Source organism: Aethalodelphis obliquidens, unplaced genomic scaffold (genome assembly GCF_003676395.1).
Source record: "Aethalodelphis obliquidens isolate GAN/ISIS:26980383/991018 unplaced genomic scaffold, ASM367639v1 scaffold47, whole genome shotgun sequence".
Classification (NCBI taxonomy): domain Eukaryota; kingdom Metazoa; phylum Chordata; class Mammalia; order Artiodactyla; family Delphinidae; genus Aethalodelphis; species Aethalodelphis obliquidens.
This window is the reverse complement of record NW_020837991.1, coordinates 14,562,194-14,579,410: the sequence shown is the minus strand read 5'-3', so window position 1 is coordinate 14,579,410 and position 17,217 is coordinate 14,562,194. Positions and strand designations below refer to the sequence as shown.

At 40.0% G+C, this 17,217-nt stretch overlaps 1 long non-coding RNA gene across 2 annotated transcripts in view; it reads right to left on the bottom strand.

Moving 5' to 3' along the window:
- Nucleotides 1-972: 972 nt before the first annotated feature.
- The window catches only part of LOC113607331 (uncharacterized), a 52,144-nt gene continuing 35,899 nt past the window's right edge, over nucleotides 973-17,217 (bottom strand). For both annotated transcript variants that reach the window (XR_003427892.1, XR_003427891.1), the window contains exons 3-4: nucleotides 5,550-5,606; nucleotides 973-4,740 (exon numbers count right to left, since the gene is read on the bottom strand). This is a non-coding gene — a long non-coding RNA (uncharacterized LOC113607331). The remainder of the gene's footprint in view (nucleotides 4,741-5,549; nucleotides 5,607-17,217) is intronic.

Below are 17,217 nucleotides of genomic sequence, written 5' to 3'. Positions count from 1 at the left end.
CTTGAGCAAATTACACAAATTCTCTGGCCTCAGTTTTCTTCTTTATAAAAATGGGTATAATAATCGATTGCATTTCATAGGGTTATTGTGACAGTGAAAAGAGTTAATATATGTAGAGTACTTAGCACCCTAGCTAAATAACTCTTCTATATAAACTTTTATTATTACCAACTAGCATATGGTTAAAGAGGGGAAGGTTTGGGTTTGAGGTGGGAAATCAAGATTTCCTACTGAGGCTCATTATGTTTGAGTTGTTTGGGAATTTATCTTCCAATAAATAGGGTGTGAATGATCTCAGTAAACACTGCTTAGGGATGAAAGAGGATGGAAGTGCGAAAAGACCACTGGAAGGTCCAAGGCAACCTATGAGAGGTGGCAGGATCAAGAGAAGACTGTCTTTAGGAAGAGAGAGTGGATAATGGTTTCAGGAGAGAATAAGGAGTTACTTCAGGGGGAGACGGAATAACGGAACAACTGCCTACATGTACATTCTGTTTATTTTTGTTTTCCAGTGTTTCAGTGTGTTGTTGTCTGGCTTGGTTTTAGGGAAAGAAGCCAGTCATCCCCAAAAGGCTGCAGAAGAGCAGAACTCTGGGAAAAATGACTGCAATTAACAGAGCAATCTTAACTTACCTTGTGTGTGATTTATCATAAGATTAGTAAACAGATTACTCTAGTGACAGGTTGTCGAGAAGCCTGTATTAAACTTGTGGTGCAACAGGAAAAAGTGATTAACACGGGAAAGGTTCATGAACATGTATGTTTCCGGCTTTGAGCTACTATGTGGAATGAAAATGGAAATTATGAATTCTGTAGGATGCACTGCCTTGGCAGATTTTCATGTGAGATTATGCATGACCACACCTCTCCCACAAGTCTGCACAGGCTTAGGAATTTTCTTATTAAGCTTGTTGTACAATCTGCATTTTAGCAAGGGCATACAAATGAATGTAAAGAATATTCCCAGGTTAGTGCCAAATTATTTTTTCTTGTCTGTAGTGTTAAGGAGGAAAGCATTGCTTTATGCTTATTGTAATTGAAGCCATTTTCATAAACCAGTTTTAGATTGATCTCACATAAATTATAAGCTAGATTCAATTATGAAGCCATTAACACACTTCACATAAACAGAAAATAAAAAGCAGGTTCTGTGTGAAGATAGGAGATTTAACATGTACTTCTACCTTCTCACCTTCCTGAGACCCCACTAACACAACCAGTGAAGGGATGTTTTCAGGCTTAAACCCAAAACATGGAGAGAGCTGCAGAAGGGATCGTTTTGGAAGCTGGAAAGCAGATGAATACATAGTGATAGAATAAGCAGCGCTGAGAAAGTTGAATTCAATCAAGCAGTAGAGAAAACTAGGAATTAATCTGATTTACAGAAAACCAAAGACTTAGAAACTAATGGCAGCAGGTCTTCGTGGAAGTGAAAATAAAAGGGGTATAGATTTAATAAGGAGCAATGTTGGGAAGTCTGTTTTAGAAGGAATTGGATCCCCAGATCCAAGCAGCATCCCAGAAACTGACCTTTCCTTCACTGGCAAAGAATGATGGTTTATTTTCATAATGAAGTAAAATAGATGGTCTGCATGGAAGAATACCAGTGCAGTTGAAGGCGAGGGAGCTGTACTAACAACAGGGGAATAAATGAATGTATGTGTATTTGCTTTGGAGACATAACATGCCAAATCCATCTTTCTCAGTTCTGAGTCCAGGACACTGAAAGCTAGACCTTCGCCCTCCTGGCAGGAGACTGAAAGAGTCTTCTCTGGGATATATGACTAGCCCATGAAGAAAGACATGACATTAGAAAAATACTGACATCAGAAATCTCCCCATTAAACGACCCAGTCTGATGCTCATGTAGGAAAATTCACATCAGACCAGCCCATCTCTCACATCCTCAGAGCTTCCAGTCAGTATTTTAGTATCACACTCTTAAGTGTTGTCAAATATGAAGACAATGTATGAGGTATCTACGGAAAGCTAACCTGGAAGATAGAAAATAAAATAAAGAGAAAAAAGTAATGTTGAAGAAATAAAGGTCAAATAAATGTCAAAAACATCACAGAGAGAAGTGACTGTAACTATGAAATAAGAACAGAATTCTACCCCCAAATAAATGAACAAACAAGTAAATAAATGGAATGTTCCAAAAACATAAAGAAGGTCTTGAAAATTAAATACAATAGCAGAAATAAAAATCTTTGATAGAAAGGTGAAAATATAAAGTGGAGGAATTTTATCAGCAAAAAGAAAAAAAGACGGAAAATAGGAGATAAAAAAATTAGGAAACTGATCATGGAAAATTAGCATTAAAAAAGAGGAAAAGATAGAGAAGATGGAGAGGAGGAGCTACCTAATAATCTGAATTTCCAGACCAAAAGATTTACCAAGTGAAAACAGATTCACAATGGTACAACATTGTGAAATTTCAAACATTTAGGGCAAGGAGAAGATCCTGCAAGATTGTAAAGAGGAAAAAAAAAAATCCAGATCATACACATAGGATCAGTAATTAGTGAGAATAAAAATGTTCCCCCAAACGTGGTGAAGGCGATTGTTCTATGGTCATGTTAACAAATGGCCATTTAAATGGTTTTAAACTCACTTAACTCAATCAAAAGCAACACCCACAGATGAACATGCCTTTGCAAACCAACCAATCAGCATGAGTTGCTCACTTCTGACCACTGGCCCATTAGGGATGGACTCACTCCAAGAAAAACACCCAAGAAACTGTGATTCTGCAGATGGCAACCCACTGAAGCCTGTGAGAGTCCACCAGTCCCTGAACTCTGTGCTTCCCCAAAGCCCCAGACAAGCTTAACAGTCTGCTTTGCTTGGAGAGACTGTGCCTGAGCAGCATAGCTCTCCTTTACTATAGCAAGCACTAAATTCAGCTTTGTTCTTTTATTTCAGATATTGAGTGGTGGTCTTATCAACATTTGACATAGAATTTTAATTTCTGAACAGGAGCACTGGAAGCTACAAAGCAATGGAGAAAGGCTTTCAAAATTCTGAAGGAAAATAGTTAACAACTTAGAGTCTACACCCAACCAAACTATCATTTACATATGAAAATTTCTTTAAAAATACATTTTTAGACATGCAAGATCTTAAACGATTTATTTATCATATACCCTTTCTTGGGAAGTCACTGGATGAAACCAAGCAATAAGAAGATGTGGGTTATGGTAAACAGGAGATCCAATATAGGAAAAAAGCAAAAGACAGTCCAAGGACCATGGTCAAGAGAGTCCCAGGATAGTATTTATACCCCACAGCAAACCAACCCATGTTGCAGCTTGTATCAGCTACCTAGTGCTGCATAACAAATCAATCTAAAATGCAGTGGCTTAAAACAAACCATTAAGCTCACACATTCCTGGCATTTCTTCTGGCTGATCCTAGCTAGGGTCATTCACGCATCTGTGGTCTGTTGGCAGGTTAGCTGGGGTTGATTGTTTCCAGATGGCCACACTCACATGTCTGACAAGTGGTGGTGGTGGTTGGAGCCACTGTGGTGACTGGGCTATATTTCTCTCCTTATCCAGCAGGTAAACCTTACTCTTCACATGGCAGCAGGACTCCAAGAGCCCAAAGCACAAGGACTTTTCCAACTACTGTGCCGTGCTTGTTAACATTTCATTGGCCAAAGCAAATCACATGGTCAAGTTCAGAATTAAAGTGGAGAGTATACTTAAAGTTGCAGAGCAAAGGAACATGGCTACAAGAAAGGGAATTGTTGGACATTTCTGATAGCAATCTACCACAGAGCTTAGCAGAAGTTTCTAGGAGAAAATTCTTTAAGAAAATGAAATTTGTAAAATGTCACTGATGTGTCTGAACATGTTGAGAGAAGATTTAGACAATTGTTAAAGATTTTGGTGTTGACTTCATGACAAATATAAAGATAACTAAACAAAGGAAAAAAAATAGGCCATTATTAACTCTGAGGATAACAATGTTGTTAGCAAATAAAACTAACCATAATTTACAACAGATTTAGTGGTCATTAGTGTTTAATTAGTCGTAAATCAGCCAGTTAACACTGAATATTGAACTAATGAAAATTACAATTTGACCGAATTATGAGAAAAAAGAGTACAAAAAGTGAGGACAGGTAGTGGGGCAGGAAGGATAAAAGAGAGCTGAGTCCTACTCTTCCAATCCTCTTCCTGAATGGAAAATCAAGATATCTTATCTAAAACTGGAAAGTCAAGAAGTAGCAGTGCAAAAATGTTATCTAGCAAAATGGAGGCAAATACCAAAATAATCAGGTGAAAGAGGTGAAACTGGTGCCTCTGGGAAGGAGTAAATGGTATGTGAGGGGACGGGGACCTGCTGTGTTTCACAAAAGGCCACAGAGAAATATTTGTCTTTAAAATTATGTGCATGTTAACTTAAGTACAAGTCACAACCGAAAGAAAAAAGGCAGAGAAGAAAGTGATCGGTGTATTTAATCCAGACTGATACACAATAATCTCTGTCTAACATCAAGTGACAAAAAGCAAAATGTAGAATAGTTTGTATACTAAGCTATTATTTGCATTTTAAAAATGGAGCAGCAAATATAAATATAGGCTTGTATCTGCACAGAATAATTCATCAGAAAGCTCTGCTGAGTTTACCTTCAAAATAAATCCCCATTCTGGGAATTCCCTGGTGGTCCAGCGGTTAGGACTCCACGCTGCAGCGGGTGCGGGTTCAATCCCTCGTCGGGGAACTGACATCCTGTGGGCAGAGGGGCAAAAAAAAAAAAAAAAAAAAAATCCTGATTCCATCCGTATCTCACCCCTCTGTTGCTCTAGTCCTAGGAAAACCATCACCTCTTGCCTACACTAGGTCAGCAGCCTTCTCGTTGCTTCGGTCTAGTCACCACACAGCAGCCCAAGGCATCCGGTTAAAAGAGAAATTAAATGACATCATCCCCCTCACCCTTCCCGCCCCGTTCAAAACCTTTGAAGTCTTCTTCATCAGGTCAAATAAAACCAGACTCCTCACCAGGTCTCCACAACTTCCTGTGATCCTGTTCTGACCTCATGCTCGTCCTGTTCTAGCTCATTCTTACTACAACTCATGGTCCCTCTGCCTAGAGTGCTTTTCACAGATGCTGAGGCTGGCCTGTTACCCAGATCTCTGCTCAGATGTCAGCTCCTCAGAGGGACCTTTCCTGGTCCCTGTCTCTGTACTCTCCCTCCCCCGTCATCACCTACCTGTCCTTGTCTCTCACCTCACCCTGACTTACTTGTCTTCATAGCACTGATCACCACTTGACATTTAATTGTGTATTGAATGTTTAGTTGTTTATTAGCTCTCTCCCCTAGCAGCAGGTACAGACCCATGAGGAAAGACCCCGAGTACTCAAAACAGGGCCTGGTCCATAGTAGCTATTAATACATCTCCTTTGAATAAATTAATATACAATGAAAAATACAGGAGAACCCCCCCCCGCAACTATTTATAGTGGCTGCTTTGAGGAAGGGAACTGGGATCTTGGGTGTCAGCGGTGAGAGAACAAGAGAGAAGGTCTTTTCACTTACCCATGACCTTTAACACCTCCAGCACCCAGGGTCCAGACAGCACACCAAGGTGGTGCTCTAGGGTGAAGAAGGAAAATGTGAGAACATCCGTTTAGATATACTTTTTTCCTAAAAGAAAGAAGGCATTATTAACATTCAATTCATACATTTTGAGTACATGTATATAATTTATAAATTATATTCTAAATTGCATGTTCAACATATTTTCATTGACTAGGGTATAAAACTTAAAAGTTTGGTCTGTAAGTTTGAGATAAAGCAGATGTGTTTGATGTGTCTCATACCATTTTAAAATTGTTTGAATCAACATTAAAATCCAGAGATTTCACATAAAATCCCAGACGTCTGTGTTGTTTGAGAAACCAGAGTTGCTGGCAATACGGGTCCTTTGATTCCCTCGGGCGATGTGGGCACAGACCCATTTAAAAGGCAAGTGGATCCCCGCTCACTGAGGTTTTTTTCCCTGTTGGCTTCCTGTAGGTTTTCAGATTCAGCTCACCTCACTCCCTGCAGGCATTTTACTTTATGACCCTTTTCTGACTGTTTCTCAATCTCAGCCAAATTATTTTTATCTGATAGTGAAAGTGCTGAAATTCACTAATAATCAACTTAAAACAAAACAAAAATACTGAGCTCAGAGCTATCCCTGTTTTTACACTACACTTACTCTTGCAATCTGCTGAGTAATGGGGGCAGAGCAGGTGCTGGCACAACCATGATTAACTGAAGGTGTGTCCCTGTGAATCACAGTTGCTGGGATGCGTGCCGGCTGAGAGCAGGCTGAGAACCACTGTTCTGTAGTCTGCAATTTCTCAATTATATACAGTCCTTCTTTGTTATATATGTAGCTATATCTCCATAGAAACCTCTTGTAAGGACTACTGAGTGTATAGTACTCCTGAGTTCCTCAGAGTATCAAGTATTAAGGATATTTAATAAAGGCTTGTTGGTTAAGTGATTAACATAAAAAAAACCCATGGATACTGCCAGTGCTTATAACTTATATCACCATGGTTTGCATAGTTAAATATATAGGGCTTTGATATAATAACTGGATGAATGGATGGATAAATGAATGAATAAAGTTTATAATATCCACCTTGATCATAATCATAGATACTGTTGATTAAGCATTATCTGTGGACTGGCCACTGAGCTAAGTCCTTAACATCATTCTCTCATTTAATCTTCACAATCATTACATACGGCCAGTTTTTGGTTTTAATACTATAAAAAAATAAAATAAGCCTTAGAAAAGTGAAATAAGTAGTCCAGAGCCACATACTACTAAACGGCAGATCCAGGATTCAAACCCAGGGCTTCCAAAAGCCAGTGGTCTTTACTAAGCAATACCAACAACGAACAAACCAACCAACACTCTGGGTGAGAAAATGAGATGCTGAAATTTCTCCAGTAAAATATTCTCATCCCGTGACGTGGCTGTCACTGAAAATAAATTCTAAAAATCAGCATATTCTGCAGGAGCAGAAGTTAAACATGTCTTTAGCCAATTAATAGATGGGGAAAAACACAGGACATTCAGTGTAGAGCTCAGGATAAGTACATGACTAAGGGAAGCTGAAACCTTGAAAAACAGTAGACAACTGGAAATTACTTGTTACAAAAATGGGTAGTTGCTTCTTGGCCACAACTTCTATTTATTACAGATAAAAAGTAGTGACAACCAATTTTTTTTTTTTAAATATAAGATCAAAATTCCAGTTTCAGTCATCCAACAGGAACATTTCCTTCATGAGAAAGGCGCCATTGGGCTGAAGGGACATAAACAGCTTGAAGGCTTCGGTTCCACACCCAAGGGGTTTACCATACACTAGAGATGCTGAGAAGCCTACTGACACATGGCTGGAAAAGAACATTAGGGCAAGTGAGGCCCAAGCTGGAGGGTCCTGCCAGCCAGGCTGAGAATGTTGGACAGATGGCTGTCACTTAGGATTCAAGGGTTAAGAGGCCACTCTCTGCCCAGGCTGCACACAGCACCACACTGTGTGTGTTCACCATGGAGAAAAAGAGATATGGTAACCAGAGTCCTTCACGAGATAAGATAAAAACCTTAAGTAAATTAAGTGGACTTGTTCTGAACATGATAAAATAAGGGGTTTAGATGACAGAGGGTGAGGCAGCTGCTGACTAAGAAGAGATCTACATATTTCTCCATCAGAAAAGGCAGTTCAAGGCAGCTTGTTTAATGGAAAAGAAAATATATTAGATGGAAAGTTGTGTCTGGTGTGTGTGTGTGTGTGTGTGTGTATGTGTGTGTGTGCAGAATTATAAATGAAAAATCCAAGAAAAACTCCTAAGCTGGCTGGTAGACCATTCATGGGTGATGTAAAAGAAGTTTTTTATTTACTTTTTAAATTTTTCTATTTTTTTCTCTAATAGAACAAATAATACATGAATATACTTTCCTTGTAAAATTATAAAAGTTACAGGTCAAAATAAAGTCTCTTTTGGCTATCTCTCAACTGAATCCTGCCCAAATCCCTACACCTCCTCAAATGATCCTTTTCTGAAATTTGAAGTGCAAGCACATGTGGTATTTGAGCATGATGAAAAAAAAAAAAAGAAAGGAGAAAAAGCTTGCAGTAATAGTAACACTAACTCCCTCTTATTAAGCAGGTGCTATGCTAGATAGTTTACATATAAATTATTAGCTCATTCAGCAAATGTTCTGTGAGCAACTAAATGCCAAGGACTAGGAATACAACAATGACCTCAAAGAATTTGCAGTCACCTCCTAGCCTGGTGTCCTTTCCACCATATACTGATACAGAAAGCAAGACTCCGAGAGATTAAGCAACTCACCCAAGGTTGCCCTGAGATAAGCGGTAATACTGGGGTTCGAATCCTGGCCTGTATGTCTTCAAAGACTGACCCTCTTTCTTCCACCACCACTCAACTGTTTTCAAACTGTTTTAAAAGCAATAGTCTTTTAAACTGTTTTTAATGAAAACAGAATAACTTTATCACATCACAGCTCAATGCAGGAAAAAGATAAAAGTGGCAGCACTTGGGTTCATTCAGTGGCCTACCTGTAAAAATAAATTTGTTCCTATCAAGAGGACTAGATGAAATTTTGTACGGCCTGATACCTCAAAGCCCCAAGTCTGTTGTTAAGCAGCTTTAGGGACAACTAGTAAACATTCAAGTTGATCAAGATTCTCAGGGCTAGTGAATTCCAAACCTGAAAGTGCCTGGGAATCACAGATTCCTGTCGCTCTCCCTACTACTTATGAGCCCTAATCTAATACAACTGGTGTCCCCATAAGAAGAGCAAATTAGGACAAACACACAGAGAGGGAAGACCATGTGAGGAAACAGAGAGAAGATGGCCATCTACAAGTCAAAGAGAGGTCTCAGAAGAAACCTGTCCTGCTAATATCCTGATCTCAAACTTCCAACCTCCAGAATTGTGAGAAGATTAATTTCTGTTGTTTAAGCCACTCAGTCATGGTACTTTGTCATAGTAGCCCTAGCAAATTAACACAGGCAGTATCTGGTATTATTTGCCATTTGAATGCAGAAGAATTAATTGATTCTGTAAGAGAAGAATGAGATAAAGGGGGCAATAGAATAAAAACAAGAAGATGAATTTCACTTTCATCAATTTCAATTTCAGGAAATGGTGAAGATAAAAATAAATGAATACTGGGACTTCCCTGGTGGCACAGTGGTTAAGAATCTGCCTGCCCATGCAGGGGACACGGGTTCGATCCCTGGTCCGAGAAGATCCCACATGCCGCAGAGCAACTAAGCCCGTGCGCCACAACTACTGAGCCTGAGCTCTAGAGCGCGCAAGCCACAACTACTGAGCCTGTGTGCCACAGCTACTGAAGCCTGCGTGCCTAGAGCCCGTGCTCTGCAACAAGAGAAGCCACTGCAATGAGAAGCCCGAGCACCGCAACGAAGAGTAGCCCCTGCTCGCTGCAACTAGAGAAAGCCCGCACGCAGCAACAAAGACCCAACGCAGCCAAAAATAAATAAATGAAAAAATAAATTTATTTTAAAAAAATGAATAAAAATGGGGACTTCCCTGGTGGTCCAGTGATTAAGGCTCCACGATTCCAATGCAGGGGGTGCCGGAGTGATTCCTGGTTGGGGAACTAAGATCCCACCTACCATGCAGTGTGGCCAAAAAAAAAAAAAAAAAAGAAAAAGTGGACGATTGCCAAAATAAACCTTTGTTGAGGAAACAGTACCAAGATTACTTACTCTAGCAGCTTCATGAGCTCAATGACAAAGAGGCAAGGAAAAAGTGAGAGGAAAGACTTCCAGGGAAAACATGGAGGTAAAGCACAAAGTAAATGAGAAGCATCATGGCAGGTACCGAACTATTTTAGGAGAAGGAAGTAACATGAGTCCTGAGAGTAAAGGAATTAAAACATTAAGACTTTAAGGAAGTAAAAGGAGTTCAGAGGAAGGCTAGGGGAGCTAAAAATAAAACATATATATGGGCCAAGTGTTTTGTAAACTGGAAACAGGTCACTGAGAGAGCATTAGATCACTCAAGGTTAGAGTCACAGTTTATGGGGATCAGAGAGCAAAGAAATAGAGTATAATTTTAAAACAAGAAGCAAAGTAATATGGGAAGAAAGACTGGGTTTGGCCATATACACTTTCATTTTTCCTGTAGCCTCTGAGCCAATAATTTCCCCATTTTGTGCCAAGTTTGAAACCTACCAAAATAATAAAATAACTATGAATGGAGGGAAGAAGTGATACATTTCTTTTTTTGCTATGTTGAATAGATTAGACATAATTTATCCAAGGTATAGGTTATGGGCAAGCCAGTCATCACATGGCCCTGTTTGGAGAAAACACAAAACCTGTGGCTCCTACTGAGAGAAGAGTCATGTTCCACACCATGTGACCTCTCCCACCCTTCCCTAATCCCTTAGTTCTCAGTTCTCCTACCTCAGCTGACTGGAACCAGGAAGGAGCACGTAATCCCAAAGCAACCAATTTTATGGGTTTATGGCCTATGAGGAGGTTTGGCATAGAACCTCTGTCCAAATAGGGATATTTTCGGTCAAGCAGACACCACTATCTCCTAGAAATTTGACACTGAACTGACAAGTTGTGAATAAGTTGAAGCTTTAAGTTATCAGAAAAGACAAACTAAAATCACAAGGTATTCATAGGAGAGTTGAGAAATTGGTGGGTAGAAATAGGAATAGTGGCAGGGCAGGTGGAGGGAGGCTGAGTCACTGCAATTACGGGATCCCTGAACTTGCCAAGGCAAAAAGGTGACTCAGATTGGCAACTCTTCACTGGATGCCTCTAGTTGCTGAATGACTGCCAGTGTCCACGAGGACTGACGCCATCATTTTTCCTGAATTCCAGAAAGATTCTTAAAGGCTTTACTTCCCCAAATATCCTCACAGTACCCCTACTTCCACCACCCAAACGAACCATTGTTCTTTGTAGTGAAAGGATATTGCCAAACACCTCAGTAACAATAGTACTGGCTAACATTTATTTAACATATATCACGTAACAAGCACTAAGCTGTTAACTTCACATGTTCTTGCTTATTTAATGTTCTCACAATCTATGAAGCACTATTATTATTCTTACCAAATTATAGGTGGAGATCCTAATTTAGAGAGGCGACCTCACCTGCCCAAGGTCACACAGTGATTCTGTGGCAAAGCTGGTTCTGAATCCAGATTGGTACAACTTCAGAGCCCAAACATATAATTCCATTTAACTCCTGTCAAGTCACTTTCTTTGGGGTCATGTTGATACTAGATATTGGGATTCAATTATTCCAAGTCATAAAATTTGAAATGTAATGATCAGAACTTATGGAGGAAAAAAGACTCATCATGAACATTATGTGCTCTTAAATAATATAATCATGCATCTTCTGAAACTTTGGAAACTTCATTGAAGAGAAGTTCTGAAAAATTCCCCCTGAGCAAGGCATGGTGAAGGAAAATTACTAATTTCAGATGCATTATGTGTGCTAGATGTATTATTTTATTTTAATTACAGCACTGTTTAAGGAAAATATGTATTTTTCTAGTTTAACTGTGACCTTTATTTTCCTCACAAAGTTTTAAGCTCCTCAACAATGAATTCTCTACAAAGAGGTTTTTAGAAACCAAACTTGGATATAGAAGAGAAACTACTTTGCATTAAAAAAAGAGAAATGGGACTTCCCTGGTGGCGCATGGTTGAGAGTCCACTTGCCGACGCAGGGGACACGGGTTCGCGCCCCGGTCCAGGAAGATCCCACATGCTGCGGAGCGGCCGGGCCCGTGAGCCATGGCCGCTGAGCCTGTGCATCTGGAGCCTGTGCTCCGTGAAATATAAAGTGCACGATTCCAGCTCTTCCAATTATGCTGAAGGAATAACTAAGATTTCTCAAAAATTAGGAAATTTAGCAGAGGTATATAGAGAACATACCTATTTGTATTACCTATAATATTACCTATATATATATTATCTATAAAAATAATATGTATTACCCCCACGAGGGCATAATTTTTTTGTTTCCTTCACTGCTGGATTCTCAGAAGCTACAACAGCTTCTGGCATATAGTAGGCACTCAATAAAAGTCTGTTAAAGAAAATGAATACATGACCCAAACTCAAGATAGTGAGATTATTCTCTGGATTCTATCTCTAAATTATACATGAATTTGAGCAAGTCCTTTAGCATCGTTGGGTAGAAAATTTATTTATTTATTTGTGAGATTTGTTTATTTAATAGATATTGCAAGAAGATGAGATTTGTCCTATCAAATATCAAAATTAACAGTGTAGTACTCGTTTAAGAATAAGCAAAAAAATGAATGGAACAGACTAGAAAATTTAGATTCTTTTTTTTTAAATTAATTTACAATGTTGTATTAGTTTCAGGTACACAGCAAAGTGATTCATAGCTATATATTTATTTCAGATTATTTTCTGTGATAGGTTATTACAAGATATTGAGTAGAGTTCCCTGTGCTATAGAGTAGGTCCTTATTTTTAATCTATTTTAAATATATTAGTGTGTATCTATTAATCCCAAACTCATTTATCCCTCCTTCCCCACCCCTTTCCCCTTTGGTAACCATAAGTTTGTTTCTATGTCTGAGTCTATTTCTGTTCTGTAAACAAGTTCATTTGTATCATATTTTTACTTTTTAATATTTATTTGGCTGCGTTGGGCCTTAGTTGCGGCACATGGGATCTTCGTTGTGGCATGCAGGATCTTTTGTTGCGGTGTATGGGCTTTTCTTTGTGGCGTGGGGGCTTCTCTCTAGTTGTGGCATGTGGGCTCAGTAGTTGTGGTGTATGGGCTCCAGAGCACGTGGACTCAGTAGTTGAGGCACGTGGGCTCTCTAGTTGTGGCACACGGGCTCCAGAGCACGCCGGCTCAGTAGTTGCGGCACGTGGGTTTAGTTGCCCTGCAGCATGTGGGATCTTAGTTCTCCGACCAGGGATCGAACCAGCTTCCCCTGCATGGGAAGGCAGATTCTTAACCACTGGACCACCAGGTAAGTCCCTGTATGATATCTTCAGATTCCATATATAAGTGATATCATATGATATTTGTCTTGCTCTGTCTGACTTACTTCACTTAGCATGATAATCCCTAGGTCTATCCATGTTGCTGAAAATGGCATTATTTCATTCCTTCTTATGGCTCAGTAATATTCCATTGTATATATGCACCACATCTTCTTTATCCATTCATCTGTTGGACATTTAGGTTGTTTCCATGTCTTGGCTATTGTAAATAGTGCTACTATGAACATTGGGGTGCATATAACTTTTGAATTAGAGTTTTTGTCTTTCTGGATATCTGCCCAGGAGTGGGACTGCTGGGTCGTATGGTAGATTTATTTTTAGTTTTTTAAAGGAAACTCCATACTGTTCTCCATAGTGGCTGCACCAGTTTACATTCCCACCAACAGTGTAGGAGGGTTCCATTTTTTCCATACCCTCTTCAGGTTTTATTATGTGTAGACTTTTTGATAATGGCCATTCTAACTGGTGTGAGGTGATACCTCATTGTAGTTTTTTGGGGGGTTTTTGGTTTTTTTTTTTTGCTGTATGCAGGCCTCTCACTGTTGTGGCCTCTCCCGTTGCGGAGCACAGGCTCTGGATGCGCAGGCTCAGCGGCCATGGCTCACGGGCCCAGCCGCTCTACAGCATGTGGGATCTTCCTGGACCGGGGCACGAACCTGTGTCCCCTGCATCAGCAGGCGGACTCTCAACCACTGCGGCACCAGGGAAGCCCTCATTGTAGTTTTAATTTGCATTTTTCTAATAATCAGCGATGCTGAGCATCTTTTCACGTGCCTGTTGGCCATCTGTAAAGACGGGTTCTTGTATATGTGTGTATCTCAATTTAGTATATATACGTGTGTGTGTGTATATTTAGTATTCCACAAAGGTTGCATACAAAATCAGTATATAAAGTAAAATGAGTTGGTTTGGGACAACTGGTTATTGTTTAAGAGAAAGATAAACTGGTTATTGTTAAAAGAAAGAATAATGTTAATTCCCTCTCATACTACATACTAAGCTCAATTTCAGGTAGATCAAAGACCTGAATGTTTTTTAATAAAAAAGTAAATGCGAAAACTACTAAGAACAAAATTCACAGGAATGTTTTTATAACCTCAGGGTGGTAAAGTAATTTCTTAGGGGAACAGTAACCCTGCAACCATATAGAACACAGATTAAAATGTGAACAAGTATAATCGTTTTACATGTAAAAGTACAATAAACAAAGGACATGAATGGCAATCTAAGAAATCATAACAGAAAAAAAAACCATTAGCCATGATATAGAGAGGGTGCTGCAAGTCAGTAAGAATAAACAACATATAACACAGTAGGAGAACAGGAAAAAGGAATAAGCAGGAAATTCAGAGAAGAAATTATATAAATAGCTAATACACATAAGAGAATCTACTAATGGCAAATATATAAATGACCAATAAACATGAAAATCCACTAATTACTGTTATAAGTTGATATAAACTTTTGGAGACCATCTTGGCAATGTGTCTCAATAGAATTGAGCTAACTAAAAATGAAGGTGTAGAGGAGAGACCACTGGCTTTGAAGTTAGACAGAACTGGGTCTGATACTTGCCGTTACTATTTACCAGCTGTGTGACCTGGAGCAAGTTGCTTAACCTATCTGAGCCCTGGACACTACATTGAAATGAAGAGGGTAATACTCTCAGGCTAGAGGGAGTATTGAGAAAATGCATGGGCAGAGCCTGGAACATAAAAGGGCTCAATAAATATCAGTTTTTCCTCCTCGGACTCTCCCTGTGCTTCTTTTCCCCTTCCTCCAGATTTCCTGCCAGCTTTGATTAGACTGAGGAACGATTCAAGGCAGAAAAATCCAGCTCCTTTTTCACGAAGTCACAATTTGGTTAAGGCATTTATAGGTGTTTCAGGGAAAGCTCTCAAGGAAAGCAGTAAGTGTTCTAGTGAGTGAAGAAAACTGAAGAAAGAACAAACCACAAGTACAAATCTGGCAGCATCAAAATGATGAAAAGAAAAAGCCAAACAAGAATGAGAGTAACACCAAACCCAAAACTATAAATAAAACTGATCAAGACATGAATAATTATGCACTTTTGAGTATAGGAGAAAATTAAAAATGTTATGACATTAGGAAGAAAAATTAGACACATGAAGATAGTACCACACACTGAGGAAAATGATGTTACTTTAAAATATTTCTGAAATTATGTAAGTAGTATCACATTACCAAAACTTTAGGGAAGTATGTGATAGAAAAAAATACTCCCCAAGTATAAAATGATTATCATTTTAATTTATTCCCTTGTAGTATTTTTCATTAACTTTTAAAAAAACTGAGATAGGGCTTCCCTGGTGGCACAGCGGTTGAGAGTCCGCCTGCCGATGCAGGGGACACAGGTTCATGCCCCGGTCCGGGAAGATCCCACATGCCGCAGAGCGGCTGGGCCCGTGAGCCATGGCCGCTGAGCCTGCGCGTCCGGAGCCTGTGCTCCACAACGGGAGAGGCCACAACAGTGAGGCCCGTGTACCGCAAAAAAAACCAAAAAACAAACAAAAACAAAACTGAGATACATTTCACGTACATAAAATTCACTACTTTAAAGTGTACGATTCAGTCATTTTAAATTTATTTATTTATTTATGGCTGCGTTGGGTCTTCATTGTTGCACGTGGGCTTTCCTCTAGTTGTGGTGAGCGGGGGCTACTCTTCTTTGCGGTGCACGGGCTTCTCATTGCAGCGGCTTCTCTTGTTGCGGAGCACGGCCTCTAGGCGCGCAGGCTTCAGTAGTTGTGTCTCGTGGGCTCTAGGTGCATAGGCTTCAGTAGTTGTGGTGCACAGGCTTTAGTTGCTCCACAGCATGTGGGATCTTCCCAGACCAGGGCTCGAACCCATGTCCCCTGCAGTGGCAGGCGGATTTTTAACCACTGCGCCACCAGGGACGTCCCCAGTTCAGTCATTTTAGTAAATTCCCAAAGATGTGCAACTATCACCACTCTCTAGGTCTAAAATGCTTTCATCACCCCCCAAAAATCCCATTAGCATCTACTCTATTCCCTATCCCTCCAGCCCCCTGGCTCTACCTTCTATTTCTATATCCTTACCAAAGGCATGTTTTAAGTCAGTTGAATTTTCCTCCTTGTTTCATTGAATAGTCCATCAGAAACAAACTTCCCATAAACGGATAAGTAGCTTTCAAATTTCTGTATAGAGAAATTATTTCTAAAATGTTTGCAGAGGGTAAAAATTAAAAGAAGGAAAAGAAACAGAGAAAGAAAAACAAAGAATAATTCTAGGATAACAACCGAAAATTGAGGAGGAAAACAATTTATTTGCAAGCAGACAACATAGCTTAAGATGTGAATAGTAACTTGATCAGGTTATTGAAGAGGGGGATATTTTCTTGGGTCTGATGGTCTTACTATTGTGTTAATCTTTTTTTTCCCCCCTAATATTTATTTATTTATTTATTTGGCTGTGTTGGGTCTTAGTTGTGGCACGCGAATCTTTTTTTTTTTTTTTTTTTTTTGCGGTACGCGGGCCTCTCACTGCTGTGGTCTCTCCCATTGCGGAGCACAGGCTCCGGACGCGCAGGCTCAGCGGCCATGGCTCACGGGCCCAGCCGCTCCGCGGCATGTGGGATCCTCCCGGACCGGGGCACGAACCCGTGTCCCCCGCATCGGCAGGCGGACTCTCAACCACTGCACCACCAGGGAAGCCCACACGCGAAACTTCATTGCAGCATGTGGGATCTTTTTAGTTGCGGCATGCAAACTCTTAGTGTGCGGCATGTGGGATGTAGTTCCCTGACCAGGGATCAAACCCAGGCCCCTTGCATTGGGAGTGTGGAGTCTTAGCCACTGGACCACCAGGGAAGTCCCTATTGTGTTAATCTTTAAAACTTTTTTTTTAAAATCAAAGCAGTATGTGTGCACATTTATATATTAAAAAAAAAAAAATCAATGGTGCTGAAGAGCTTATTGCAAAAGGTAAGGATGCCCCGCTGCGACATCCCAGCCCTACCCCACCCTTTGCCTTCCACCCAACTTGGGAAGCAACCAAGTTTAACTTTTCAACAGCTACAGTTCTTTAATTCTTTTGGGTGGTTACTTCCCTATCCCTCAAATAATACAGTCATATTGCCACTTCT